General features: G+C 38.3%; 1 protein-coding gene across 3 annotated transcripts in view; it reads left to right on the top strand.

The window, feature by feature from the left end:
* The first annotated feature begins 239 nt into the window (after window positions 1-239).
* The window catches only part of LOC134541009 (facilitated trehalose transporter Tret1-like), a 28935-nt gene continuing 15967 nt past the window's right edge, over window positions 240-13207 (top strand). The window contains exon 1 of one of the 3 annotated variants that reach the window (XM_063384135.1): window positions 240-290. The gene's annotated coding sequence lies outside the window, so the exon portion shown is untranslated. Of the gene's footprint in view, window positions 291-548; window positions 626-13207 lie in introns of those variants that run through there. The other 2 variants (XM_063384134.1, XM_063384133.1) reach the window with 2 other exon arrangements.

Below are 13207 nucleotides of genomic sequence, written 5' to 3'. Positions count from 1 at the left end.
ACTTGAAAGTTAGCTGATATTCGCATTACGTTTTTGCGTCTTGCGTAGTTTATGAACCTGGACTATTTCGTAGAGAACAGAAGTGCTTCATTTAGGTGCTAGGAGAATTTTTAATTTGCTCTTGTTTGGTTCTTTTTTTTTTTATTATTGTCCTTGGCGATAGGTTCACCAGATACGAGTCCCATGACCCTACTACACTGATAGGCTAATCACAAGCACGACATAAAGTTCTGAGATTCAGTATGTACTTAGACATTAGCACGCTAGCATTCATCCTCACATCTTTAAAGGTATGTTCACGTGTTTAGTAACTACCCTGAATGTGTTTTTTTCTAGCACCTCTAAATGTTTCAAAAGTATTTCCTCAACCAAACAATTTCGATGACAACAAAACATACCACTAAACTGTTTATTACAAAAAAAAATTGGGTGATTGCATGGTATTGTTATTTACTACTGTCCATGTCTTAAGTGGAATTTATGATTGTCGTAACTCTTCGTTGTTTCCAGAGTAACGGGGGAAAAAATGCAGTGCTGTAGTGTTGTAGGTTTGGCTTAGAGATGATTTAAGTGAAACTTTTTTTTATAGCCAGTAGAGTAACATCAGGATCACAGGATATCGGAAGTGAGTACGAAACGGTGTTAACGTGTGTAACGCATGTAACGTATGTAACGAATATGGCTCGAAGGCACGAGGTTAAAAAGAATTTTTGAACTGAAGTATCTTTACAGCCTGTAACAGATGGCAGCAGAAGCGGCGGCGTATAATTCCGTATACTTCCCAATACTTTTGTACGCGTTTACATACGTACTTTCTGCATACCTACTTTCGCAACACTTACCTAATTCACCACTTTGAAATCTCCGCTCTGGGGTTGGATCTGTTATTAACATTAGCATTGTGGTAGTTTTATAGACATTTACAATAGGGTTCAGACATGGCCCTCACATTCGATTACGGGCCCTGGACCAAGGATCGGAGACCAACCCCCCCCCCCCCCCCCCCAAAAAAAAAATTACTGTCACGTGCTACGTTATAATTGCATGGTTATTTACTACTTACACTATTTTTCGAATATTATTTAACCTGAAAATACGGGGTGTAATTGTAGTTAATATTTTATAAGTCAAAATTAAGCTTCATTTATAAAATTATTTTACTTTAAAATAACCACAGCAAGTATGTTTATTTATTTTACACACTATGATAAATATAAACGGGGCCCGGACCCAGGGGTCCACCCAGCCCCACCCTTGTGGGGGCCATGTGTCAGATATTAAATATTTTAGCCATCAATAACCCATGAATTCATTCTTAGATTCTATTGAAGACATGGACATACACTAGCAACTAAAGGTCTATATTCAACGCATGACTACACGTGTTTCAAATACTGAGAGTACCCTAACAATTTCCTATCCCTTTTATCTGTGAAGTTTCACTTGTAACTTGCGCGGGGCGGTCATGTACCTGTGTTTTTTATGTATGAATTTGCCTTGATAGTAGGCCGAATTTACAAAGCCTGTTGTTAAAATAGCATTAGTTTTAAATCTTACAAGTAATCCCATTCACGCAGGTAAAATTTAGAGTTATGGTCACCGTAACGTTTACAGTCTAGGGATTTTTTTGGTTGAGGCGCGTTATGAAAAAAATAATGAGAGTGAATTTTTACGTTGCTCGCGCACCATGCAACGTAATTTTCACAAGATGAAAAAAAAAAATACTACATACAAAAAAAAATATATATATATGTGTGCTTTTAAATATTAGACTTTAATGATTGATTAATACTGGTCCATATCATAAAAAAATGATTTATTGTGATTATTAGTTATATATATATGTTTATCAACGTTTCAAGTGTAGTGATATAAGTGAGGTTATGTGCCCGTATGTATAGTTTATTTGCATTATAAATTATTACATTATTATTTAAATCAATAAGTTAGAATAAATATTCAATTATAAATATTGATTTTTATTATTGATTAAAATTTATCTCGATTATCATACTACATTAAATAATTAATATTATTCATGTAATTATATTAATAATTGAATGCTGAGTATTTATTTAAAATACCTACCGTATTTATAATATCACTCCAGTCCTTTTTTATTATTTTAATCCTATTAATTATTTACATGCAAAATGAAGTTATTTTTTTTATTACACCAAGTAAGTATAACTTCTAACGTGCGTACATAAGTACACGCACCCATTTTTTTTTTTTTAAATTGTGTGGCTTGAAAAATTGTAAATTGTGTAATGGGGAGGGAACCCGAGAAAAATTATTTTCTCCGGGGCCTCTAAAGTTTTCCTCGAGGGGCATGGCGATAAGTCGTGGCGCTCAATATCCCCCCCTCCTCTATTCAACTCATAATTTTTAACGTATTCAGAACATAAACAAACATGGCTACCACCACAGTCAAGTACTCGGCTTCTATTGGTCGCACGGAGAAACGTAAACGGAAGAGCTCAGCACTGCCGAGCTAATCCGTTAGGTACGGGTCCGTCTCCGTTTGCGTGCCGTTGTAGAAACTTCTGTTCCTGAGATCCGTGTCTCCGTTTACGTGTCATTTTGAGAACGGGCCGAGTGCTTGGCTGCGCCCTGCGGTGGTAGCTATGTTTGTTTTTGTTCGAAATACGTTAAAAATCGTTTCAAGTACAAGAACATCTACTGTCCTATTATTACTAAATTCTGCCCGTGGTATAGTTTCGAAGCGTAATTATATATATATATATATATATATATATATATATATATATATATAAGTAGTATAGGATAGCCGGTCCGAAAACATGGCGCTGGCGCGTGGATTGTGATTGTCGGTCCGCCATCTTGGATTGTGACGTCACGGCGGCCATCTTGTATGAGTGTAACGGGACACAGCGTAACGGGACAAGTTTGACCTTGACCTTTGACCCTCAAAATCCTCCAAAATTGGGCAAAATTTGCCCAAAATTCCTCAAAATTCGCCAAAATTTCCATTTCTGTGAAAAAAAATTCCGTCAAAAAATCTCAAAAAATTCCACAATTCAAAAATTCCCGTTTTCGAGAGAAAAATTCCCATTTAGAGGGAAAATTTCCCGTTTTTAGTCCTTAAAAATCCCAGCGGCTAGAAATGTCCATATGTAGGCTTAAGCATCCATGTCTACAGCCTACGATAAGCCTCTGACGTCTTCATGGATTATGACGTCACCGTTGCAATTATCGTTACGGCCGCCATCTTTAACTTTTTTATTATCCGATTTTAATGAAATTTTTTTTAAAAATTATAAAAAAATTAAATAATAATACTTTAATAAAATATTTAAAAAAAAACATACATTTACGACACGGAGTTCGGAGTCCTCGGTTCGAACCCAGTGAGGGCAAAAAAAATAAAAATTAAAAATGGCGACAGGCTCCTTCCTTAATGGTGGCTGCAGGCAGACTGACTCCCACCACTTTTCTTAAAGCATATATATCGTCACCTAGTATGACGTCATGTCCGCCATCTTGTCTTCGTTGCTGGAGACCACCATCTTGTTTTCGACGGCGAGAGTGTGCTGACGCCATGTTAGTTTAGTTCTTATCCACTAGAGTGCAGTAATCATTTATTACTGTGACACCCGCCATCTTGAAATTTGGACGCCATCTTGAAAATCCGTAATTATTTAGCTAGAAATTCGGGAAAAGTTCCAAAATTCATTAAATAAATAGCTCATTAATTTAAATATTGATTCGATCCGCTCCTGTCCTCGGTTCGATACCCGATCTATGCATTAATGTTTAATTTTATGAAGAAAAAAAATAATTTCAATAAACCATGTTCTTAAAGAGTCCTAAAGAGACTTTAAATCCTCTACTACCATCATCCTATCAGACATCAAGACCGCCATCTTGAAAATCCGTAATTATTTAGCTAGAAATTCAGTAAAAAGTTCTAAAATTAATTAAATAAATCACTCATTAATTTACATATTGATTCGATCCGCACCTGTCCTCGGTTCGATACCCGATCGATGCATTAATGTTTAATTTTATGAAAAACAAATAATAATTCCAATAAACCATGTTCAACATTCTTAAAGAGACTTTAAATCATCTACTACCATCATCCTATCAGACATCAAGACCACCATATTGGAAATTCGTAATTGTAATGCTGGAGATTCGGGAAAAAGTTCAAAACTCATTAAATAAATTTGTAATCTATATACTGATTGATTAGATCGACTAAGGTCCTTGACACGATCCTGGACGAAGCTATAATAAATTTAATTAAAATACCAGAAAAGTGTAAGGTTCGAGGAATAAAACACCTAAAAGTCTTTTACAAACATAATATTTATTACACAATTTCTATCCTACTACAGAATCACTTGCGAAAGCCAGCAATCTTATAAAAATTTAGCCCTGCTTAGACGTACAACGACTACTTCTTAGCTCCAAATGGCTCCAAAAGCTCCAACAGCCTCCAAATGCTTAACACAGTTCTAAATGGCTCCAAATGCTCCAAACGGCCTCCAAATGCTTGACAGCTCCAAATGTTTCCAGCAGCTCCAAATGCTCCAAATGCTTGACAGCTCCAAATGCTTCAAAAGGCTCCAAATGCTCCAAACGGCCTCCAAATGGCTCCAACAGCTCCAACAGCCTCCAAATGCTTGACAGCTCCAAATGTTTCCAGCAGTTCCAAATGCTCCAAATTCTTGACAGCTCCAAATGCTTCAAAAGGCTCCAAATGCTCCAAATGTCTCCAAAAGGCTCCAAATGCTCCAACAGCTCCAAAAAAAGGCTCCAAATGCTCCAACAGCCTCCAATGCATAACACAGCTCCAAATGGCTCCAAATGTTCCAAACGGCCTCCAAATGGCTCCAAAAGCTCCAACAGCTCCAACAGCCTCCAAATGCTTAACACAGCTCTAATGGCTTGTACTAGAACTCTATCTTTGTTCAACAATGAGAAGTTCACAAGCTAGCAGAATATATTTATGTATTTTTTTATTTTATTTTTTTTAATTTTTTATTAATTTATTTTTATTTTTTATTATTTTTTTCCTGAAATTTTATGATATCAAAGAAAACTTGCGGTGGTTTTCTCCGTGTGCTCCTGATTATTCTTGTCAATATTATGGTGGATTTCTCCGTGTGCTCCCGTTTATTCTTGACAATATTATGGTAGTTTTCTCCGTGTGCTCCTGATTATTCTTGACAATATTTTGATGGTTTTCTCTGGGTGCTTCTGATTATTCCTGACTAGACATCTGATGGTTTTCTCCGAGTGCTTCTGGTTACTGATGAGGAATTGATCTCTGCATGAAGAATTTTTTACTTAATGTGTCATGTCATTTTTTATTCAATGTTGCATTTAATTATTGAAATTCTGCCAATAAATCAGCACTTGTAATATTTTTATCAGGTGGAAATTTAAAAAAAAATCATTACTCAGTCGAATAATAATAATCTCTGAGAAATCTAAGAGGAACTAACAGGAAGGACGAACTTCCTTCTCCTTGGAGTCTAGCGAAGCCATCCTTCTTTTGCGATCGTTAGTGAGCATCCCGCATCCCGCATAAAATAACTAAATATTATTTACCTGCAAGTAACATGTGGCGACATCTGTTGTTGAAAAGCAGAACTACTTGCAACAAGTACCTTTGAATGAGATAAATTAATTCTCGCTGATGAAATAATTAAATAATTCTATTTAAGTAATATATCTAATTTAAAACTCTTAGTTTGCATCTGGCATTAGTCTCAATAACTAATATGAATCCTGAAACGGGATTTGTTGCTGTATCAAAACGTCATCACTGTAGATACTGTAGCAAGGTGTTTACCTTGAGAAAGAATGCTAAACGACATGAGAGAAGCGAGTGTAATTTGGGTCCTTGTCAAAAACCATTTCATTGCAGTCAGTGTCAGAAATCCTTTGGTAGAAGATATTACTTGGATAGACATTACAAGACCTGTACAATTAAGATGAATAAAGATAACGAAGACTGGGCTACAACATCGCGGAAGAGGAACGAAGGCGAAAAAGCTAATGCTAAAATTACTGATCTAGATCAAGATAATAATTTAAAATTTAAAACAAACGAAGGAAGTTGTCACCACATTAGAAATGAAAATATATTTACTCCAATATCTAGTCGTCTCCATGAAAATGTGAAAGATGGAGAACCACCTGAAGCTTACAAGGTCGAAGACTTTGATGAATCATCTGAGGCTGGCATGATGGAAGATTGTGGTGACACATCTGAGGCTGACATGATTGAGTACTGTACTGAAACACCTAAAGCAGGCAAGATCGAAGACTGTGATGGCAGTCTGAGACCAAAACGATGGAAACGACGTAATAAAATAAATTATCCTGATCAAGTTTGTGGTGCTGACATGATTGAAGACTGTGGTGACACATCAGAAGCTGGCATGATTGAAGATTGTGGTGACACATCTGAGGCTGACATGATTGAGTACTGTACTGAAGCACCAAAAGCATGCAAGAGCGAAGACTGTGATGGTGGTTTGAGACCAAAACGATGGAAACGACGTAATAAAATAAATTATCCTGATCAAGCTTGTGATAATCACTGGCAAGATGACGAAAGTGACCTTGTGGTTGGTGTTAAAACGATAGACACCAGAGATAATATTTATTATAAACATGCAAGGATGATGAAGGCAGCAGAAGAGATTGATTATACCTCATGGGAAGATCCTAACATATTGGTTAACAGGCTACGACTACTACATGGATCGCTTTGTGCAGGAAACTATTCGAACATTAAAGAAATATCCTTCATACTCAAAGAACTGAGGGAAGCTGGCTACATACAATAATGGATTAAATTAAATGTATGTGTATAAACTTGAAGATAAATTAATATATTTTCTTTCCAGATGGAAGCTATCATTTATCGAAATCTGATTTCTAAATAAAACTTATAACTTAAAGGTGTAAAAAACGTTACCACTGCCAGTCAAAATGTATACTGATAAAGACATGTTAGTAATCATGTCAAGTTCGATAAAAGTAATAGGAATCAGTTGGAACCAATTGAAGATGGAGCTCTTGGAGCAATTGGAGCCTTTTGAAGCATTTGGAGTCTTTTGGAGCTGTTGGAGCCATTTGGAGCATTTGGAGCCTTTTGAAGCATTTGGAGCTGCCAAGCATTTTGGAGCCATTTGGAGCTGTGTTAAGCATTTGGAGGCTGTTGGAGCATTTGGAGCCTTTTTTTGGAGCTGTTGGAGCATTTGGAGCTGCTGGAGACTGTTATAAATAAGAAGTTCACTGCAGTTTTATCATCTTAAGTCTTTAATTGCACGTATGTACAAGCTTACACGTTTTTCATTGTTCCTGCCACACAACATGGCCGCCTGGATGTTGGTTAACATGTTGCCAACATAACATCTTACATCTCCTTTACTATATATGGATTGACACTAAAAACATACAAAATTTACACCCAATAAACTACAACCAGTTCACATAGTTACATGGCTCAACAACAGTATCTGTTTACATTTCAAGTTTACATACAAAACACTACAATTAGGTAGCTCACATGCAACTGTGACTGTTTACATTTCCATATGTCTACAACTAATGTACATAATCCTCTAAATAGCGAGGCCTTCTAATAGCCCTTCCTGGCCTAAGGGTTGGCAATGAATCGAGCATTGTTTCTTCACTACCACTGACGGAATCAGAACCCCGTTCAATAATAGAAGTAGCACTTTCACAGTCTCTTGGCAAGTCAGTATCACAACCTGAAGGCACATTATTTACAAAGCCAGGTACTGTCCTTAAGTGTTTTCTGTTTCTCCGGTAGACAGTGCCATCTAATGTCTTAAGCAAATATGAGCGAGGTGTATCATATTTACTAACAATAGTGGCTGGGTTCCACATATTACCTTGTTGAACTCTAACAAACTGATTTGGATGCAATTCAGGGAGGGCTTTCGCACCCCTATCAAAGTACAACTTCTGACTCTCCTGACGTCCCTGTAATCTATCAGGAACATCAGCATGAATGTGTGGTTTAAGCAGATCTGAGTGAGTGGGAATTTTGGACTTCAATCGACGGTGCAACAGCATTTGAGCTGGGGACAGTTGAATACCAGGAATAGGAGTATTTCTGTATTCAAGTAGTGCTAGAGATAAGGGGATTTTACACCCTGATACCTTCCGTAACATACGCTTTGTAATATCCACTGCTTTTTCAGCAAGCCCATTAGACTGAGGGTAGTGTGGACTAGTGGTTTGAACTTTAAAATTCCAACATTCAGCAAACTTCTTAAATTCATAACTGTTGAAAGGCACATTATCAGAGACAATTAAATCTGGACTACCTAAACTAGCAAAAACATGTTCCAACTGTTTGATTACTTCAGTTGATGATTTATCTGTAAGAAGTTTCACTTCTAACCATTTAGAGTAGTAATCGATGACAACTAAGAAATTCTTCCCTGCGAACTGTAAGATATCCATCCCCAAATGAGCCCAAGGCCGGTCAGGTATTGGATGTGGCAACAACGGCTCCTTAGTGTTGCATCTTTGATAGGTTTGACAAACTTCACATCTACCAACAAGTATTTCAATGTCCTGGGACATATTAGGCCAGTAAAGTGCCTCTCTGGCTCTGGCTTTACATTTACTGATCCCAAAGTGAGTTTCATGGATTAAAGATAGCATGGCTGGTCTCAGAGATGCAGGCACAAATATTTTTAACCCAACAAAAATCAAGCCATCTACTACTTCCAACAAATGCTTTAACCTCCAAAACATTTTACAGGAATCAGGTAACAACTGTTTTGATACAGGCCAGCCATCAGAAATAACCTTCATGAGGGCCGAGAGTTGGGGATCATGTGCTGTAGCTTCTCTGAACTGCTCTTTTTTTTCTTCAGACATGGGTAGATTGGACACCAATGAATGAACTGAAAACTGCAAGTCGTCATGGGAGTTATCATCACTTTTCAGAAATGCCCGAGACAAAGCATCTGCAACATACATTTCAGACCCTGGTTTGTGGACAACTGTTACTGAATATCGCAGCAATTTAAGCCTAATATTCTGAATGCGAGGTGTCAACACATTTAAGTCCTTATTCATGATGCCTACAAGTGGTTTATGATCACTGTGAACTGTTACTGGCCTCCCATATGTAAATTCATGAAACCTTTCACAAGCAAATTTTACAGCCAAAAATTCCATTTCAATTGGTGCCCACTTCTGTTCAGAGCTAGTTAGACTCCTTGATGCAAATGCAATCGGCTTGTCATTCTGTAAGGCACAGCAGCCTATTCCCAGAGAGGATGCATCAGTTTGGATTATGAGTTCCAGGCTTGGGTCATAGACCCCTAAAACAGGTGCAGAAGAAATGAGATTTTTCAGCAATTCAAATGCTGAATCCTGTTCACCTGACCACTGCCAAGGTTCATCGCTGTGAGTAAGGAGTCTCAAAGGAGCAGAGACTTTTGCTAGATTAGGAATGAATCTTCCTACATACTTTACTAAGCCAAGAAAACGTAACAACTCTGTCTTATTACAGGGCACTGGCATGGACACAATAGCTTCAACATGTTTTGTTTCTGGCTCAATACCTTGTGCAGAGATTACATTTCCAACATAGCTTACACGAGATGCTTGATACTGAAACTTAGATTTATTAAGCTTGACATTACATTCTCTAGCTCTGCACAACACCTTACGAACTATTGACTCTAAATCAGACTGAGTGTTTGCTCTCATAATAATGTCATCAAAGTATATCTCAACTCCATCAATATCACCAAATATCTCAGTTGTTTTCCTCTGAAATATCTCAGGAGCACAACTAATTCCAAAAGGTAGGCGATTAAATTTAAACCTCCCAAACGGTGTTACAAAACAACACAGCTCTGAGCTTGCCTCATCAAGAGTGACCTGTAAAAAACCATTAGACAAATCACATGTTGCATAGTACTTGAACCCTGCCAGTCTTGAGGCGAGGTCTTCTGGAGAGGGAATAGGATGCATTTCCCGCTGAATGGCTTTATTAAGGCTATTGGGATCAAGACATATTCTCAGGTCCCCATTTGGTTTTTCAACTATCACCAGATTGTTTACCCATGCCGTCGGACTGGTTACTTTGGTGATGACACCCGCCTTCTCAAGTTCTGTCAAAGCTATCTTCAGTCTATCAAATAAACTACGTGGAACTCTCCGACAAGGGTTAGCAACAGGAGATGCATTAGGATCAACATGAATAGTAAGTGGCTTACCAGGAAACTTTCCTAATCCTGTAAATACATCTTGGAACTCATGTAGTAAGTCCTCCTTAGATGATCCAAAATGTTGATTGATAGCACTGACACGCTGGACCAGGTGCAGTTTCTGGCAAGCTTCCAAACCCAGAAGAGGAACAGCTGTAGGAACGTCCACAACTTCAAACTGTAGGTAATGTAGATTATTGCGCACAACACATGGCAGTGTGATAGACCCTAAGTGAGGTATTTCAAACTCCCCATATGCTCGCAAAACTGGGCCGTTCTTCTGAATGTGATTATCACCTACACCGAGTTTATCGAGCAGAACAAGCGGAAATGTGTTGACTTGCGCAGCCGTGTCAAGCTTGAATTGTACAACTGTGGAGACAACAGTGATTGGTTCCCACCATGACTGATTATCACGAGGAGTGGGTACACCAACTTCAGATATATATAGGTACTGATTAGGATTATAGACTGTTTCATCTTGATGTGACAGTGATTCTACATCCACAGAGACAGCATTGGCTTGACGTAGGTTAGGCTGCCTATTGTGTGTACTATGATCTGTAGATTGTTGACGGGCCGATGGATTCTTACACACTGCTGCAAAATGATTTTTCTGGTGACATTTAGCACATGTTTTATTAAAAGCCGGGCACTGCTTCTCACGTCCATGATTGTATCCACAATAACCACAAATACGACTGGGCTGTTGCCTAACATAACCTGATTTTCCCAGACTTTGGGGTGACTGAACTGACAATACATCCTTAGATGAACTTGCGTTTGGATTCCCTGTGGTGCCTTGCATGGCTTTGAGCTGAATACGACTTGCTTCAACAGACCGGCACACATCTACAGCTTTGTCAAGAGTCAAGTCGTCTCCACCTTGCAGCAGCTTCTCTTGCATAACAGAGTCGTTAATTCCCGCCACTAATATGTCCCGGCACAAAAAACTTTCTTGCTGGCCGAACTCACACACGCGTGAAAGATTTTTAAGATCAGTAACAAACTGTTCTATTGCCATACCTTCTGGCCTCCTCGAAGTCAAGAACTGGAACCGATGATACAGCAAATTCTTCCGTGGCGAACAGTACTTATCAAATCGTGCAATCACTGTTTCAAACTTCTCCCGTTCGGTTTCAACGAGGTTGAATGAGTTGTAAATCTCAATCCCTTTATCTCCGATAGCATTAAGTAAGAGTGCAACTCGTGGGATCTCGGCATCATCTTTTATCTTTAAAACTTGCAGATACAGGTTGAATTTTTGCTTCCAAAAGGTCCAGTTTTTGTCTAGGTTACCCTCGACACAAAGGTGATCAGGTGGTTTCGCAAACTTGTCCATTTTGGTCTTGATGGCGAGCCGAACGAACTTTCTACATTCGCAACAAGAACACAAATAACCCCGCGCCTGATACCATGTTATAAATAAGAAGTTCACTGCAGTTTTATCATCTTAAGTCTTTAATTGCACGTATGTACAAGCTTACACGTTTTTCATTGTTCCTGCCACACAACATGGCCGCCTGGATGTTGGTTAACATGTTGCCAACATAACATCTTACAGAGACATTTGGAGCTATCAAGCATTTGGAGGCCGTTTGGAGCATTTGGAGCCATTTGGAGCTGTGTTATGCATTTGGAGCGGTCAAGCATTTGGAGCCATTTGGAGCTGTGTTAAGCAGTTGGAGGCTGTTGGAGCATTTGGAGCCTTTTTTTTTGGAGCTGTTGGAGCATTTGGAGCTGCTGGAGACATTTGGAGCTGTCAAGCATTTGGAGGCCGTTTGGAGCATTTGGAGCCATTAGAGCTGTGTTAAGCATTTGGAGGCTGTTGGAGCTGTTGGAGCTTTTGGAGCCATTTGGAGGCCGTTTGGAACATTTGGAGCCATTTGGAGCTGTGTTATGCATTGGAGGCTGTTGGAGCATTTGGAGCCTTTTTTTGGAGCTGTTGGAGCATTTGGAGCCTTTTGGAGACATTTGGAGCATTTGGAGCCTTTTGAAGCATTTGGAGCTGTCAAGAATTTGGAGCATTTGGAACTGCTGGAAACATTTGGAGCTGTCAAGCATTTGGAGGCTGTTGGAGCTGTTGGAGCCATTTGGAGGCCGTTTGGAGCATTTGGAGCCTTTTGAAGCATTTGGAGCTGTCAAGCATTTGGAGCATTTGGAGCTGCTGGAAACATTTGGAGCTGTCAAGCATTTGGAGGCCGTTTGGAGCATTTGGAGCCATTTAGAACTGTGTTAAGCATTTGGAGGCTGTTGGAGCTTTTGGAGCCATTTGGAGCTAAGAAGTAGTCGTTGTACGTCTAAGCAGGGCTAAATTTTTATAAGATTGCTGGCTTTCGCAAGTGATTCTGTAGTAGGATAGAAATTGTGTAATAAATATTATGTTTGTAAAAGACTTTTAGGTGTTTTATTCCTCGAACCTTACACTTTTCTGGTATTTTAATTAAATTTATTATAGCTTCGTCCAGGATCGTGTCAAGGACCTTAGTCGATCTAATCAATCAGTATATAGATTACAAATTTATTTAATGAGTTTTGAACTTTTTCCCGAATCTCTAGCATTACAATTACGAATTTCCAATATGGTGGTCTTGATGTCTGATAGGATGATGGTAGTAGATGATTTAAAGTCTCTTTAAGAATGTTGAACATGGTTTATTGGAATTATTATTTGTTTTTCATAAAATTAAACATTAATGCATCGATCGGGTATCGAACCGAGGACAGGTGCGGATCGAATCAATATGTAAATTAATGAGTGATTTATTTAATTAATTTTAGAACTTTTTACTGAATTTCTAGCTAAATAATTACGGATTTTCAAGATGGCGGTCTTGATGTCTGATAGGATGATGGTAGTAGAGGATTTAAAGTCTCTTTAGGACTCTTTAAGAACATGGTTTATTGAAATTATTTTTTTTCTTCATAAAATTAAACATTAATGCATAGATCGGGTATCG

This window comes from Bacillus rossius, chromosome 17, assembly GCF_032445375.1.
Source record: "Bacillus rossius redtenbacheri isolate Brsri chromosome 17, Brsri_v3, whole genome shotgun sequence".
NCBI lineage: Eukaryota > Metazoa > Arthropoda > Insecta > Phasmatodea > Bacillidae > Bacillus > Bacillus rossius.
Note: the sequence above shows the minus strand (reverse complement) of the source record. Positions and strands in the feature narration are given on the sequence as shown.